This window comes from Trachymyrmex cornetzi, unplaced genomic scaffold (assembly GCF_001594075.2).
Source record: "Trachymyrmex cornetzi isolate Tcor2-1 unplaced genomic scaffold, Tcor1.1 scaffold65, whole genome shotgun sequence".
Taxonomy (NCBI): domain Eukaryota; kingdom Metazoa; phylum Arthropoda; class Insecta; order Hymenoptera; family Formicidae; genus Trachymyrmex; species Trachymyrmex cornetzi.
Window position 1 is genome coordinate 878,043 of NW_017299970.1, and position 6,966 is coordinate 885,008.

At 35.3% G+C, this 6,966-nt stretch overlaps 1 protein-coding gene across 2 annotated transcripts in view; it reads left to right on the plus strand.

Annotated features, from left to right (window-relative positions):
• The window catches only part of LOC108767122 (mannosyl-oligosaccharide 1,2-alpha-mannosidase IB), a 396,105-nt gene that overhangs the window by 268,527 nt on the left and 120,612 nt on the right, over positions 1-6,966 (plus strand). The window lies entirely within an intron of this gene.

Sequence of the window (6,966 nt, forward strand, 5' to 3'; positions counted from 1 at the left end):
CTGCGTCTATACCTTAACATGAGATCTGTTAGTTTTTCAACAATGTTACAATCATGTTAATTACGTCTGCAGTCCCGCAATTGAAGTGTCGTTAACGGAATTGTCGGAAGATCGCGAAATATCTTTTCGATCGCGCATAGAGGTGAATTTACGAGGCTGATCCACTACCCAACTACCGATTCGCGAGCACGTTAGATTCGAAAAGGAAGCGAATGAGATCCCGGGACGATTTTTCGATTCAACGAAGATGTAGAATGGAAAAGAACAAGCACGGCAATTTTCTGACTGTACTCTGTGACCGCTAGCAAAATTCAATCTTTAGTACTAAGCTGTCCACTTAGCGATCTTCTGTGAGATTATTAAATCTTAATTTAATTATGTTTCGCAGAAAGAAACTAGAAACGGGCGAATGAAATATAGTTAATTCTTTTGTATACAATTTGATTCAATTTCTTTCGCTTTTTTTGTCAAGGCTGCAAAGAAGTTTTTAGTTTTAAAAAATCTCTGTAGAGTTGAGTCTGTGTAATTGAGAGAGAAATGAAACAATAATTGTTTTATCATTAAAGTTATTACTAGAAAAAGTACTAAAAAATTAAGAGATCTTGTCGAATAAAATTTTATGCGTAAATAAATAGAAAATCTCTTGATTAACGTTCGATAACTTTTAACTTTAGTAATATATCAATCGATTTTGGAAATAAAAAACTCTTATATCCATTTATATTAATGTAGAGTAACTTTAATCTCGGTTTTATTTACTCTTTATTTTTTCTAATTCTTAGATGTGGGAAAACCAAGGAGAAAACATACAAAACAAGTTAAACCGAGATTAAAGTTAGTCTAAATTGGTAGAAATGGACATTAGAGATAATGTCGACTGTAATTTTCGTTCTTACTGTATCAATATTTTTTGTTTCTCACACAGAAAAGTCTTGTTGAAGTATCTAAAAATTTAGCTAAATATAGATCTGAAAATAATTTTGTTGGGCATCAAAATAATTATGTAGGACGCTGAAACTGTGATTGCTAGAATGTGAAAACTTTATGCAACATTGCTCATCATGCTTGAAATTCCCGCGTAATTATTTTAATAGTCTAGCAAAAATTATTTTCAGATGTGTATCTGGCTAAATTTTTAGACACTTCAGTAAAATTGTTTTCTTTCCATGTTTCACTTTAGAATTGTGAAATAAAGTGCATGAGTTCTGATATAACTCGTGCACTCAATATTACATAAGCGAAGTTATTTCTGAAGAAGCATATGTCATTTGCTTGTCCACTTAACACGAGATTCTCATCGAGAGTCCCGTTCATGATTTCTGTGGGGAATTTCAATATAATCGAGAAAACATCTTCACGATGCGTGAGGGTGCCGGTTGAAGCCGACGACCCCGAAGAATGTTGACCAAGGCCGTTGAGGTCTATTTATAACGCGACAGTAACGAGGTAGTCATTTGTGGAGAACCGTATTTTCAGATGTCAAATCCGTGCTGAAAGCGCTATTCGGTGAATTATCCTTCTCCAGAACATACACGCGAGTTTTTGTAATTATACTCACGGTATTATACCGCATCAAACGCTCATTAGTATAACGAATCTCGTAAATTAATATTTAATGCGAGTCTTTCTCTTTTTAACTATTTTATAAAATTTATACACTTTTATTTAAATATTACCCTCAATGCATAATTTATTGTTCGCATTATTATCGTTATTATACGTGATGTGGCAAAATTTATGGTAATTGATTAACTTTAGACATTTGGATAAGGACAAAAAAGTAAATAGTTTATTTATAGAATAAATATATAGGGGGAAGTCGCCTATATCGTACCCCTCAACGTTTAAACAAAATTGTAAACAAAAGTACTGAACATATCAGAATATTTCTGTACTTATATTAAACTTTGTTTATTGGCAATAAAACAAAACGATACTTTTGCGAAAATAAACATTAAATTATTGTTTAAATTAGATCTTAAAAAAAAGTAACTTTCGGTACGATTTGGAGACCGGGTCATTAAATTGTACTTATCATTTGGTTCCTAAATCGTACTTCTAATACAGCAAACAAGCTGACATTGTTTATTGTCATTTTGACATTAAAATAACATCTTTAACGTTAAAATGACGGTAAACAACGTCAGTTTGTTTACTGGGAAAATAAACAAAATTAATTTTAAAACACATTTATTAACAAATTTATTTTTAATTTCTAACTGAGTATACATATTTAAGTAGGTCTAATAAAAACTTTTCTATTATAAAAATAGAAATTAGACTCTGTGTTTTTTAAACTCATTTAAGAAAACAAAGTAAAAAGCAATGCTTAAATTGACTTAAGCTATCATTGCATTATATTTCAGAATATTAAAATTTCAGATATTTTGAAAAAATAAATTTTGGAAATAAAATCAATTACGGATTTTTCCGTTACAATAGAACAGATTCAATAGAAAGACTCAATAGAAATACTCAATAAAAAAAATTAATAGGGACTCAATAGTTGATAAGTAATGACTTTCTTGAGCACTTATTTAAACAGTTTTGGTAAATGTCAGGATTGTCACTACAGGTTTCGTGCAACCACTTAGAGCACCTGACACACTGAATTCAGTCCACTGTAGGTTCTTTTTTATCATAATAGTAACCTTCACATATTGCTCGCGTCACTTGCAAAAATTGTACCGGTACAATATAAAGACCAACGACAAGTACGATTTACCCAACTCTCTCTATTTTAAAAACTTTGCCAATAACAACATAATTTACAAATATTTTGCTAATTTAATGCTATACTCGAAAAGAGTTTAAATATCAATTATAACCATGAAAGACACTATAATTCAATTACCCACCTTATATTGATAACATCTTAGGTAAATTGTATCAAAACTTAGATCAGACACCGAACTAAATCAATTTTGAATGTTACTCGTAAACAGACTTGAAGACAAAACTAAAATGATAGTTCTTAACCCATATTACCAGCGTCACATTATTTAAAAAAAAATGTTTTGTTTAGAAAATACAATGGAGATATGATTTAACCGTCTGTACGACTTAGCCAACTCTCCCCTACCTTTTTTGCTATCTGCGATAGAAGTTATTTTTATACGTTTGAAAAGTATTCGTATCTGCTTTATCACGTTGATATTCTTTATCTATTTATTAGGAAAAATAAATAGTCACTGATATTTCCGGTATCAGCTACACATATTCATCATTCCGTAGAATTTTAATGGCTTCGATGAGTGTTAATTAAGTGGAATGCCAATTTATTTATTTAATTTCATTTATATGATCTCTTTCTGATTCACATCTATACAATTTGCAATTTGTAATTAATATTAAAACGAGTTATAATTGATAATTTTATAATAACGAATCATTCAATTCTACGCACTTCTTCACATCTCGTGCACGTTTATGATTACCAATCGTAACGAAGGTAAATTGCGATAATCAATTGAAACGTTTCCCTCATTTGTTCGTCTTCTTGCGATTTTACATATTTACTTTGACCTACTTTTTTCGGCATGCCCTAGAAAATTGATTTTGTTTACGACATGATAATATTTTTAATCGATTCAAAGATTTTTTCCTAAGCATATCGAATGATATAATTTGAGAGATAAATCTGGATGGTTCTCGTGACATATATAAGCTCCACGAGTTTTCGGTGACTAGGCTTTTCGTAATACGCGCGCTTGGAAATTCCGCGCCTGTGGTCGTAATTCGACACTTATCGGTCGTTTTTCCAGCCAACGTTTCTATTCACGACGGAAAACGGGAGAAGAACTGGGACACTTGCGCTTGGCGAATATGAAAGTCTAATGTGTGAATCTAAAACGGTCCCGTATCCTTTCACCGAATCGGCCCGCGAAAAAAAAAGGAGCACGAAATTACAGCGGCACAGTCGGAGAGTCGGAATCGTAAATCTAAACGCTCGGTTTTAAAGCGTCTCGCGACGGGAGGCGGTGAGAAAAAGGAAAACGTCACGCTAAATGGTGACCCCCAATGCAACGTGACCCCGCCGTGCATATCCCACGTCCGTACGAATTCACGAACCGGCAGATAGCCGGCGGTACGTGGCGATCCGACGCGCCGGTAAAACGTTGCGGATACGAAGCTACTTTGCATTATGCAGGGCAGGCAACAGGACACGGGTGCTTTTAAAAACTATATACATTGAAAAAGTTCCCGTTCTGCGGCGAGTCAGTCCGAAAATTTAAATTGCACTCTGGTACAACGCGGCGCACCTTTATATCGCGTCCGTTGCTCTCTCTCTCGCTCTGTCCCTCCTTTTTTCTCTCCATTTCCCCGGTGTTAGGCTGATATGCATTATGCAAAGAGTTACCTCGATAGCTGCAATCAAGGAAGAGAGGCGCGCGACGGTTGGCCGTTTTGGGAAAGCGAGTAAACTGTCGCGTAAGAGAATAAAGCGACGAAAATCCTCGTTGCGCCCCGGGGCGTCGTAGCGAGATGTCACGTTGCATTGGATCGTCTCACGAGCGGAACATTAGCACGCTTGAAGAATAATGGGCAGACCCGTGAGGCATTTGAGGATTTGGCTTATCAAGTAACGTGTAAGTGAACAAAATGTCTCAGCTGTGATAACTTTTTATGCTTACAATGTCCCTCTTGTGCACGTAAACCGACGAAGAGTTTATGACAGCAGTGAGTTGTCGTGATGATTAAAATTTGCTGACTTTTTCTGAAACATAGATTTTGATGTAGATTTCAATTCAAAATACTCGTATCAATGAAAGTAACTTGTGTTTTTTCTTAAAAAAAATTTATGTTAATTATTCTATGATCAACAAGATTGGAATAAAATAATTGTATTAAATTTCTTCTGACGACTTGTCGATGCTGCAAAGTATAATTAACAAATATTACTTAATCTCCGCGTATTATTGTGCAATCATTAACAATAGAATTACTGTTCTGTTTGACCATTGTCCCTGGCAATTATACTAGATAGCGTGAGCTACTGGCACGTGAAAGGTCAGCGCAGATCATCGCGTAATATATTCCAGTATCTCACATCTCGAAAGCATGGGTTGATTTTGCACATCCACCGTCGTCGCGTCGTTCAAATCTCTATTTACACAGCCGATTCACGTTCGCCAACTGTCATTTACAAACTTTACAGTGTACGTGGTTCACATGTCATAGGCGCAATGTATTTGTATCATATGACCATGAGATGGATAAAGTTATTTGCGATGAATAAAGAATGACATAAATCGTGAAAATTATTTTGCAAATTTATCAATGTTGAAGGACAATGATACGCTATATTTTTCAGAATAATCACATTGATACGTCAAAATTATTAAAGCAAAGAAAAATACAGCTTGCGACGTGATTCTTTCTCGTTGATTCCTTTAGAGATGAAATTTAATAACCACGAGAGATTTTCAAGTAACGTAGTACAACGTTTGTATAATGCATTCTACGGCAAATCACGTTTGTTCTCATAGAGACACCAACGTCAACGTGTGATTTTGCAATTTCTGTATGTTTTCCACTACTGGTTGAGCTCTTTGCATTCTATCCGCGCGTGCGAAATGCTATTCACCAAGTACACGTGTAAGAGACGCTGAATGCAAACGGTCGGAAATCGCGACTGTCGTCGACGACGAGCCAGTACTTGTTCTTGCGCCAAGTACAAGCGTGTAGTGAAACGTTATAACGCGACAAGATGCAACGATGTGCACCGCTCGGTTAGTAAAGAGTGCAAGCGAATCCCGTGACGCGCGGCCTGAATGATCCGTTCAGAAGCGAATTGCCATTCATGCCGTATACCGAGCTACGTGCGTACTATCTGAGAGACGTATAAAGGTGGGTCGTAAATAGACCTCCGTCTTTACCTTGACCGTACTACGCGGGATGCTGCGCCTCTGCAGCACGCTCTTTATACGCTTACAAGCAAGAAAAATTGTTTTTCCTACTTCAACAATTAAAGGATAGTTTTTAATAATAATGAGCCTACGATAAGTGATTATTTGTTAGAAATAATAGAATATTTCGTTCCGTTAATGCTCTTTTTTTTTTACTTTATTATACCATTGCATCTACATTATCTACAAGATGCATAATTATCTATTTAATTATTCTTCTTGTTATTACTTTTTAATAGAATAGCTCGTTTTATGCTATCATTCATCACTCTTACTTCATTTGTTAGCAAAATATATAAGAGATATTTAAAGATTAATGGTCTCACAAGCAATACTTTGTGAATGTCCAAAAGATTTACGACTTTGTAAATGACAAGCTGATCGGTAGAGCAATTTTTGATAATCATGACTAAAATTAGTGATTAAACTTTGCAAAAAGCACTTCTTTAACTTATGGGATTCGTTACTTTCATCGGCATTTACGATAAATCGAACGATCAGCGACTCATTAAGAGAGTTGTCTCTTTTGGAGATTTACCGAGTACTTAAAGTCACCTATTAATCGTATGCGTGGGATGCTGTCCGAAAAATCGATGGGAATACTCGGTTCCATCTTGCGAACTTTTCCAATCATACTTTTCACGTTCTCGCGACGACGGAATAGAGGGACGGGTGGAGTTACGACGTACGTAATGAAAGTTCACCGAGAGAACTTTCATTGGAATCTTTTTCGGGTTGATCTGAACGGGTGTGTTTTTACGTCTTCCCTTCCGAAGTAATCGTTCAAGCCTAAAAGAATGTCTGAGAGTCTGGCCAATTTATCTTCTTTGTACGATTAACGAGCCGTGGAATCGCGCATTATGTTGTTTTCTTCTTAATCCGAAAATTTCTACTTGTCATCATGATTAGAGTATACTGCGTGATAAATTAGGCTATAATGATATCATATTGCGACAAAAGTTACGCTAGAATGCGCACGATACAGCGATTATTAACAAAACTTCAAATTAATCAAACATTTGCGAAGCTGGCGAGATATACATATATATATATATAT